Raw genomic sequence first — 11,190 nt, forward strand, 5'->3', positions numbered from 1 at the left:
CAGAAGTGTGCTGCTGTGGGCAGCCCCACTTAACTAGCAGCCCTCGTTTCAACAAGCTGTAAGGAAAACATTCCCATTCCACTCGGTTGTGATGTGGTTGAGATTTATGCTGCCAACGATGTTAGCTGGCACCGGCTAGAATTTTACATTCACAAGTTAATAGCCGATCTAGGCAGTAGATACATGGGTGTTGACTGTACAGTTCTAGAAATTTTTTGTACATTTGAAAATTTTATGTTTGTGATAGAAGACCAACCTAAACGAGAAAATTCCCTTTGGGTTAAGTTTTCTGTGTAGCATCTTTTTGTATCAGGAGGCTAGATATGGTAGGCTTTTACTAGAATTATAATCATTTTGTGTAAGAGACAATGCTGTTAATTCTTGGTTATGTCATTCCTGGGGAAATATGTTAAATGAGGGTTCCAGGAATAATCTCCGTAGCACATCTAAAAGAAAAGAGTGGTCTCTCTTGAAGCTACTCTATTACTGATCAGAATAATCGTGATTACTTTTAAGTGACTACCAGTCACTTGAGTATGAGGCAATCAGTTCTAAGTTCTTTTATGTATATAGAGAGTGCTTTTATTCCAAGTTAAGTGCTTATTGTGCTTAATGGTCATCTTCTCCAGCTCATCCCTGCATTAGTGCCACATTTAATAGATGTGATCTAGGTACGAAGGATGGGTAGTACCACACTTGTACTTTTATATCACACAATACAGATAGCATCTCTTGGTATGAGTAAAGTATATTATGATAGAGGACTAAACATCAAGCTAAACTCACTGCCGTTGAGTCAGTGCTGACTCATAACAACCCCCCTGTGGGTTGCTGAGGCTATGACTGTTTACAGGAGTAGAAAGCCCAGTCTTTCGCCTTTGGTGCGATGGTGGTTTTAAACTGCTGACCATGCAGATTGAAGCCCAATGCATAGCTACTATACCACCAGGGCTCCCAGGACAGAAGTAACTTACATATATTTCTACCAGTATCAGAAGCCGATGAGTCAATTCTGACTGATCAGGATCCCATGTTTGTCAGAGTAGAACTGTATTCCAAAGAGTTTTCAATGGCTGACTTGACTTTATTTTTGTAAGTAGACCCTTCGGCTTTTTGTACAGGTACATCTGGATGGATTTGAACTTCCAACCTTTGGGTTAGCAGCTGAGTTGTTTGCACCAATCTGGGACCTCACATGTATTTTTAGCCACTGCTAATTGTATGGTCAGCACAATCTACTTATAGTGCCTTTTCTTAAAATGAAGGGCTATTTCCCCTAATAGTATAGTCACGGAATACGAGGGGGTATCCCCGCCCCCATACACACACCAAAAAAACCCAGAATTTTTTTCAAAGCTATATATATTTTTTAAACCTTATCACCTTCAAAGCCCTCTCCATTACATGTAATACATGTGTCAAGTCTGCAGTTCCATTCTTGGAAATAATTTTCAAATTCACCTGGTTGGATGGCTGACAACACCTCTCATTACTTTCTTCACCTCTCCTACGTCATCAAATTGCCATCCTTTCATGTCCCTCTGCATGCACGGAAACATAAACAGTTTCAAGGAATAAGGTCAGGTGAGTAAGGTGCGTGGGACAAGAGAAGCATGCTGTTTTTTGGCAAACACTGGTGCATTGAGCTGGCTGCATTGTTGTGGTGGCAAAACCATTCCCCGGTCTGCCACAAATCAGGCATGTTTTTGTTACACACTGTTATGTATTCTCTTTGGAACCTCTACATAGAAAGCTTGATTAACAGTCTGACCTGGTGGAACAAGCACCAGATGTACTATGGGTCAACATTTCATCCCTTCAGAAAGTTGATGGACATCCAAAATGAGGTTTGTCATTAATTGACATTTCACTTTTTTTGAAATGAGAAAACCCACCCATACACTTGAGTTTTTCCCATAGCACTGCCCGTGTAAGCTGTGTTCAACATCACAACAGTTTCTGTGGCATTTTTCTGAAGCATGAAACAAAAGTTGCTGTTCTCTTAAATCGGTCATTACAAAAAATGAGGTTGAGTGAAATTGCTTTTTTGAAAAAATTCACTGTGACCAGAGAGAAGCTTCCCAGGTGATGTCACTGGGTGCACTCACTCAGAGTGAGTTGGCTGAGTTCTCCATTTTCCTAGTGGGGGAAAATCCATAGTATGAAAGCTCCTTCTGTCCAGCGGAGTTTTTTTCTGTTGTTTTTTTTTTGTATACTCTCATATCATTGTTAGTTAATAACACCTTCCCATTCCTAAATATGTAGCCTTTCATAATAAGGGTAGACATATATGTAGTATCAGAAATCCTATAATCTCCAATAAGGGGAGCAGCAATACTAGGAGAGTAAAGGTAGGAGTTCAGGGGGAACCGATCACAATGATCTATGTATGGCTCCCTGCCAGGGGGACGGACAGCAGAAGAGTGGGTGAAATGAGACAGCGGTCAATGTAAGACACGAAAAAAAAAATTATTAAGGGGACATGAGGGAGGAAAGGTGGAAGAAGGAGGGGAAAAAAATGAGCTGATGCCAGGGGCTCAAGTAGAAAGAAAATGTTTTGAAAAAGATGATGACAACATATGTACAGATGTGTTTAACACAATGGAGATATGTATGGATTGTGATAAGAGCTGTAAGAGCCCTCAATAAAATAAAATAAAAAAGAAATCGCATAACCTTTCCTGTTATAGTAAATAAAGCCCAGATGAAAGATGGTGTTGTGTCCTATGCATTTACATTGGACTTTTTTGAATAGATAGCCATGTGGATATTTGTGAACTCTTGGAAATTGTGCAACTCACTTAAACATAAAGCATGGATTTTTAAAGCTATCTTCAAAGTGATTTGCATATATATGATTGCACCTGTTACATGAGCTGTGAAAAAACAGTCATATTCTAACTGATGCCACGGTTATCAGGATTAAAGGGAACAAGATCATGTGTCAGTTTAAGTACAGTATTTTAAATCCAGCGCTAAACCTTAGATCTACATGACAACCGAATGCTGAAGATACAATTGAACTTTTATTGGATTATGTTAATTTGATTATGTGTGGCTAAACCATTACACTGCATTGTAGGTTGCTTGTATTTTTCACTGGAGCTTGATAGTACGGAGTGGTTCCAGAAGACGGTAGGCGCAGGTAGGTGTGTTAATGCTGTTACTAGTAATCGAGGCTCACTCTGGGCTCCTGTGAGATGATGCCACCAGAGTCATACACTTGTATTTAATTTCCACTTGCCACTTTGTTCTAAATCTTATCCTGCATCTGTTTCTCTCTCACGTTTCTACCCTTGTTCTGGCCTCCATTCTTTCTTATATTGTGTTGTCTTCTGACTCATAGGCCCGAGAATATGGTGTGTGTTTAATGTAACTCTCTGATAATCTGTGGAAAGGATTTTTGTCTTTTAGCAAGAATCCTAAACAAACTTTCAGTTGTTCCCTAAGAAGCATCTATTTTGTGGTTTACTTGTGAGAACATTTCAATCCTTTTTCTTTGTTTTGTTCTCTCCTCCCTTCTTTCTCTGCCCTGCTGTCTATTCCTATTCACCCCTAGTTGACTTGTGCTTAAACTGAGCAAGCGTGCTTCAATACTGGCTCATATACAAAATAGTTAAAGGAGGCCTGTAGAAAAATGAAATTACAAGTCACCTTATGAAGCCAAAGGAGTCCTAGGGGCTCAGTGGACTGAGTGTTGGACTGCTGACTGCAGGGTCAGGGACCCACCAGCCACTCTGCAGGAGAAAGATGGGGTTGTCCGATCTGCCCTGTAGGACCTTTAGGATAATCGACTCGATGGCAGTAGATTATGGAGCCAAATGGCCGTTGCTGTGGGATCTGAGAGCTGATTGCATTCTCTCCGAGGCACGGCTCCCTTTGCTGTGGGAGCACTCGATATGTAAGTGCTCATGGAGTACAAAGTTGATGATAATGTTGTTATAACTCATGGAGCAGGTTATAAAGATGCTTTAATCTGAACAACTAACAAGTGAGACATGTTATCTTTTTGAACGTTGGATGACCTTTTTGAAAAAAGCAGCTGGCTTTGGTTTTACAGGCAGCTTCAGGATCACAAATGAATTCCGTTCCTGAATCTGCCTGTAGGTAGAATGTGTACGTATGTCAGAACATTTTGTCATGGTTTGTCCCTAATGTCAGTCAGGTGTTCAACGGAGTATATAGTGTGCCTTTCTGTGCACTAAAAACATTAAAGAAAATTCCAGGTGGATGAAAACATTTTTACCATGGCAATGCAGTAGTAATTACAATGATATGTGTTTTACGGCATAGAACCATAATAGGCTTTACGGGGGTGGTTCATAACTTGGGGTTGTACACAAGTTGTTTGTAACTTGAAGATTGCTTGGACCTTCTAAGCCCTCCTTTGATATTTTTTCTATTTGATAGAACTTTGTATAGCACTTTTAGGAGATTTTGTTTAAGAAAGGATAATTGATTTATCAATAAAAATGTTCTCTGAAATTTAGACTATAAGTTAGCGATGTTAGGTGTTTCTTATTCTTTAATATCGAATATGGTGAACTTGCTTGGGAGAAAGATGAGGCAGTTTTCCTCAGAAACCCTGTAAAGGGTTGCTATGAGTTGGAATAGACTCATTGGAAATAGGTGGGTTGGTTGGGAATTGAACTTTCAAATAGCTAAGCATGGCTTTCTCTTCTTTCCTTCCTGCTGGTATATACATAGGTTGAACAGTGTGTGTGTGTGTATCCATCCATCGATCTAGATTTTTATTCCAAAGTTATGTAGCGATTCCAAGGGCCACTTGAACTTTTGAATGATTTTTCCTTAAGCATTCTTTCATTAGTAACCTATTGATTCTGTATTAGGCACTATAGGTGTCATGAGAGCCCTGTTTTATAATGCAGAAGGAGATAAGATACAAGCATGTGTGGAAGTTCAGTATTCATAGAGAAAATAAATAGTTGAGTAAGACCTTCAACAACACGTCAGTGTGTAATTAAGTGCCAAATGAATGGTGTAAACAAGAAGTGCTCTGAGTTCAGAGGAAGGAGCAGTCAGTCCCCTCTGGGGACAGGAAGGCAGGGCTCTGAGAAGCCTTCATAGAGAGGTAAAGGCCAGCTTGTTTTTGGAGGGCGACCGTCACTGGAGGATCCCGTGGCTCAGTGTGGGCAGGGATAATGCTATCTCTGAGTTTTCTTTTCCGCAGGTCGGCTACTTTGTGTATAACTGGCTTCTCGCTCCAGAGAGGCAGGCCACAGCCAAAGAGGTTGGCCTACTGACCCAGGGCATGGAGACTAAGTGAGCAAGGACATGCAGACCTGGGTGTGGCCCTTTCTGTTTTCCAAAGACTCATGTAATGATTTGGGGGCATTAAGTTCTTGGGGCTTATCTTTATCCATGTTGTATTCAGTAGAAAGGTCCCTGGCTGGTTCACGTGGGTTGGGATTGGTTTCTAACCAGCCGCTGGTGCTGTGGAGGAAAGGCCAGGTGATCTACTGCCATGAAGATGACAGCCAAGAAACCCCAGTAGAGCAGTTCTGCTCTGTAGTACACAGGGTCACCAGGAATCCGAATTGGCTCGATGGCACTGTGATTTCATCTCTTTAAAATCCAGTAGAACGGCGGTGTAAGAACTGACAGTGTATGAGTTGAAACAAAATGTGTTTAAATTATTGACTGTGAAACTGATGTAGAACAGTCCCCAATTCACAGTAAAAAGCATGAAAAAAAACCAAAAACAAACACCCCAGGATGTAATTTCTGATGCCGTGATTTTGAGTAGAAAAGGAAACAAGGGGTATTGGACTTGCAGGTGCCGTTATTTGCCCTTCCTATTTTCTGAAGAAGGTTATGAAATCCCAGGAAGGGTTAGTAATTTGCTGAAGAGCCTGGCTAGTCAGGAGCTGACCCAAGGCCCCATAGGTCTTCTTACTCCTAAAACCTGTCTGCTTGCCGGTACAGCGGACTGTGTGCTTCCTCACACATCCTCCAGGAATACCAGCAGGTGGTAAATCATTTACAAGAACAAAATAGCCCCTCCACTTCAGTTACTTGAATGTGTGTGTGAGTGACACACACACACACACACACACACACACTGTGTGTGAAGGGGCGTCACATTATTGCTCTTTAGCAGGCCATAGTTTTAAGATCATTAACAGTGCAGGGAGTCTTCCTGACTGATCAGGAAAGTCGGCAGATATGTTTGGCATAACTTGTGCGACCACATGAGGCTCTTCCAGTCTGCAGATTGTGCAAATTGTGTGTGCCCTCAAGGCTAGTGTGTGTCGCCCACTACATACTGTGTCTTTTGTCAGTCACACTGGGAAGCTTCTGGTATACTTTTTTCCTTTTCAGTTTGGAAATGCTTTTTTAACTAAAGGAAAAACATTTTTTTCCCATGTCAGACAGGTAACGTGTCGACGTCGTAACAAGGCTTATGGGAGGCACATGTCATACAAACGTGAGCAAACCCAATCATGCTACGCCCCGGAAAAGGATCCAAACAGAAATGCTTTAAAGCTCTCCTTCTTTCTCTCTTGTTAGCACCAAGCCATACTTTGGATTTAGAAGGAAGCCGATGTTAAATGTTTTCCCCCAATTTTATGTTCAGTTCACCAATGAGTGACAGGGTTGAAGTGCAGTGAAAAGAACTAGTTAGGAGCTAGTAAAGGGGTTTTAACTTTGGAGACAATCTGGGCCATCATGAGAGGGAAAATGAGCTAACTAGGCAGGGCTTCCCCTCCTAAGGAAAGAATCCAAAGGAGAAGCTTTTCTGGGACAGGAATCCCGGAACCTCTTCTGTGTGAGAATCAGATTTCAGGTTTTACTTCCTCCATCGAAGGCACCCCCTCCCCTTCTTGTCCATTCCTTCTCTTTCCTAAAAGTAATTGCAAGGAGGGAGTGGGTGGCGCAGTAGGTCATTTTTGTTACTTTATGGAAGGCTAAAACCACCTTCAGCGATCTAAACTGTGAAATAAATACATTCCTATTTTTTTCAAGGTCAGAGAAAATCTTGTTTTTGTTTGCCTTCTTTTTAATTAGACCACGTATGCTTCAGCGTTTCAGATTTCACCTTTTTCTAGGTCAGCATGCTTGTGTTTCTTTTTCATAGTGTTGCTGTTAAATCTGCCGTCTTATGAACAGTTTGATACTGTGCTAGGCCGCCCATTTCCAGCAGCCTTTTCACGGCAGCCAAGGTCTGCATTTCAGATAGAGGTGGCATTCCGGCATTGCACAGTGCTATCAGAAGAAATAATGAGGAGGTGGCATGTGGCCGTGTTAGGACTCAGCGAGTAGGAGTGATTGAAGGGGTTTTAAATCTGGATCTGACAGTTTTCCCCTAGGGCCTTGCATAAGGCATTTAGCTTAGCAAAATCAGGGGTGTGTGTGTAAAAAACCCCAGCAAAACAACAACAGCAACACCCCCCCCCCCAAATAAACAAACCAGTAAATGGCTCTGATCTCTGCTTCTTTCTAAGGTTTAAAAGTACAGTTGAATAAGAACAATAGAATTTCACTTATCTTGTTTAGCCATATATCTTTCTATTCCCCCGCCAGCCCGAAATATCAACAAAAACCCAAAGCCCAGGTGGTACGACAGTGAAACACTTGTTAAGCAAAAGGCTGGTGTGGTTTGAACTCACTAACCACTGCACCTAAGGAAATGTGACGCGTGCCACCATAAAGATTACAATCTTGAAACCATGTGTGGGGCTGTTCTACTCCGTCTTGTGGAGTTGCTGTGAGTCAGAGTCTACTTGACAGCGCACAGCAACAACAACAGAAACTCCCCAGCATGTCCCTGAGCTGCAGTCACTGTTCCCTACCCTGTTCACGAATTAACTCACTTTTCTAGCAGGGCTTCCAGCCTGTTAATTCCAGTTTGACCCTGAACAAGAATTTGCATTTCCATCACAGATTTACCGCCACCAGAATCTACACTTTAACATGGTCAAGAGGATCCATAGGGATCACTTGAGGATCTGGAAAAACACCACCTGGGGTCGTTAAAATGTAGATCACGATCAGGATCAGGATACATCTGGGTGGAAAGGCACATTCTCAGCAGGGGGAATGAAACAGCTGCACGCTCCTCCTGCCTCCCCCCTCAAGTCTCACGGAGCGTTCTTATTGAATGTGGGGCTGGGGGCAGGGGACAGAGGGGAGGAGGGGTGAGGGCCGGGTGAGGGCGGGGATAGTTTCAACCGAGACTCGAGAAGCCATCCATCTAGTCAGTTCTGACTCATCGTGACCTGATAGGACAGGGTAGAACTGCCCCAGTGGATTTCCGAGACTGTGTTCTTTAAGGAAGTCGAAGTTGTTCGGTACAGTCGATTCTCATAGTGACCCAGTGTACAATAAATGAAACATTGCCCAGTCCTGCACCATCCTCACAATTGTGCTTCTGTGTGAGTCCATCAGTACGGCTGGTGTAGCAATCCAGCTTGTCCAGGGTCTTTTTCGCTGCTTCTTTACCAAATGTGATGTCCTTCTCTCCCGATAGCATGTCTACAATACACGAGACAAAGTTTTCACCATCCTTGCCTCTAAAAAGCATTCTGGCTGCACTTCTTCTAAGACAGATTTATTTGTTCTTTTGGCAGCCTATGTTAATTTCAATATCCTTCTTCAGCACTCTAATTCAAATACACCAATTCTTCTTTTGTCTTCTGTCTTCAGTATTCAACTTTCACTTGCATATGAGGTGATTGAAAATACCATGACTTGGGTCAGGCACACCTGAGTCCAAAAAAGGAACCTCCCTGCTTTTCAATATTCGAAAGAGGTCTTATACAGCAGATTTACCCAGTGCAACCCAGCCTTTGATCTTTGACTACTGCTTTTATGAGCATTGATTATGGATCCAAATAGAAAGCCTCATCTTCCTCCTGAGGAGCAGCTGTTGGCTTCAAATTGCTGCTCTTGAGCTTAGCAGTCCAGTGCATAACCTCCACCCCGCATCACCAGGGCCCCTTCAGTTGAGACTAGCCTGCATGACTCTTAGTGCAAAGTGTCAGGCCCCTGTTGCATACGACAAAGACCTTTCTTGTCAAACATATAGCCTAAGAACTCACAGTATGATAAAAATTAAGATTTAGGCCATAAATAAACTTCTGGACTAATAATGAAAATTTTGGCAGTATAAACAAACAGCAGTTGGCCAATATAAACAAATTATTCTCCTCCCGTGACAGGGGCCTGGGGAGGCCAGCCTGCGCTGCTCCTCACTTGCTCTTCTGTGGGAGGCTTTCTGAGGTTTCTTGAGGTCTTAGCCCCTCTTGCTGTGTTGGATTTGGGGCAGTGTTCAGCTTCTTCTTGGGAAATCGCATGTCTTCTGTTGTTGGCCGTCCATGGCAGTTTATGGAAACTACCCGCTTCTCTATGGGGGTGGGGAATTGGGGTTGGGGTCTGACCACATACTTTCCTGCTACCCTGTCTTACTGTCTAATGATAGCATTTAAATTTTTTCCTGAACCCTCAACCCCACATCCAGGTTGAAGGACTTAGTCATCGTCAGCTGTCTAGCATGCGCGGCCAGCAATCTAAGGCATGTGCTGTAAACCTGTTTCTTCACCACCATTAGTGCTATTGAAATTTTTGATCCATGTGGTTCTCTTAAATATGGAGGCCGTGATCCTGGCCTCGTTCGCTTTGCCTGCTGCTGGTTCTTACTCACCAGGAACCCTGGTTGCGTAGTGGTTAAAGTGCTTGGCTGCTACTAACCAAAAGGTCCATGGTTTGAACTTAACAGCCTGCTCAAAGGAGAAAATTGCTCCTGTAAATACTTACTTACATCCTTGGAAGCTCTAATGGAGGCCTTTCTAGTTCTATTCTGCCCAGTAGCTTGCTCGTTCTACTCTGCCCTGTAGAATCCACTCAGTGGCAGTGGGTTTGGTTTTATTCATTCTTACTGGTGGCGTAGAGACCTGGCAATCATCCGTGGTTCTTGATCAGAACATAAAATTTCCCACTCCTGGACTCAGGACTCTACAATCACTTTCTGGAGTGGGTTTGGGGCGTGGGTTCTCCGAGTGATTTCGAAGCAGCTAACTAATATGGATTGCCAGAATTGGGGACCAGTGATTTCTACTATTCATTTCAAGTTAATCATATACTTCTTCATGTAATTGTTTTATTGTGGAAAAAGAAGTAGGAGGCAGGAGAATTCTGTTTTATTCTTGACTTTGCTCTGTAAACTTGGACAAGCCATGTAATCTTTGTTGCTGGGCTGCAGAACACAATGTTGGAGTCGGTAACGTGATTACGAGTTCCTTTTCTGCTCAATAATTTTGCTAATCTTGTTTTTCCTTTGATAGCTTCTAAGCATTTTGAAGGTGTCTGATACTTATTTTTTAGCTTGCCTACTATATGTTAAAGGAGTCATTGTTCTTGAAAAGACCAATTTAATAACTCACATTCAGAATTATGTGAACTTTTGTTATTTCAAATATACAACCCTCCCTTCCTAATGCAAAGCCCCCAGGCTCTAATCACTGTTATTTCCTTTCTCCATTATAGCCATGAATCAGTGTGAAGGTTAGTAATACTTGTACTTTCCCAGGTGTTCTTTCAGCTTTAGTTGGTAATTGGAAGTACTTAAAAGTTAAAGAACTGTATGAATGCTATGGTAAAGACTTTGATCATCTGCGGGCAGAGAAAAAAGTCTCTTTTGAATGATTTCTGCCCGATTATTTACCTTGTATGAGCAGATTATGCTCTGGGATGAATGAATCCAATTTGAGATTTATGGAGTGTTCCCAACATTTCCTCACTAGAAATAAGCTTGGCTCTTGCTTTCATCTGTTTCGACTGGGTTTACTTGATTTGTAGTTCTGTGTTCTGTTTGTTTGCTTTGAAAGCTACTCAGAAGGGAATGTAATATGATGGCCTTCCTCTGGGTGTCTGTCCTGATTTAAGAATCTGACACTAGTTTTCAACAGTTACTATTTCCTATGTGAAGGGTGGATGAAGAAGACTGTTCTAATCAATTTATTTACCTTTGTCATGTTGGTGAAACTATTGACTCTTAAAAGATTTTTACTGGAGAAAATACAGAATTATCCAAACAACGGCATGTGCTGTTTTTTATTTTGAAAATATGGCTGGCACCACTTCTGGTGGCACAGTGGTTGAGTGCCTGACTCCTAACTGACAGGTTACCCGTTTGAATCCACTAGCCACTCTGTGGGAGAAAGATGTGTC

General features: G+C 42.2%; 1 non-coding gene across 1 annotated transcript; it reads right to left on the reverse strand.

Moving 5' to 3' along the window:
- Nucleotides 1-6,386: 6,386 nt before the first annotated feature.
- Nucleotides 6,387-6,486, reverse strand: LOC115869605. Its single transcript, XR_004046274.1, has one exon. It is a non-coding gene; the product is annotated as a small nucleolar RNA U13 (small nucleolar RNA).
- Between the last annotated feature and the right edge of the window lie 4,704 nt (nucleotides 6,487-11,190).

Source organism: Echinops telfairi, unplaced genomic scaffold, assembly GCF_000313985.2.
Source record: "Echinops telfairi isolate 266 unplaced genomic scaffold, ASM31398v2 ScPeMD7_31;HRSCAF=116, whole genome shotgun sequence".
Classification (NCBI taxonomy): Eukaryota; Metazoa; Chordata; class Mammalia; order Afrosoricida; family Tenrecidae; genus Echinops; species Echinops telfairi.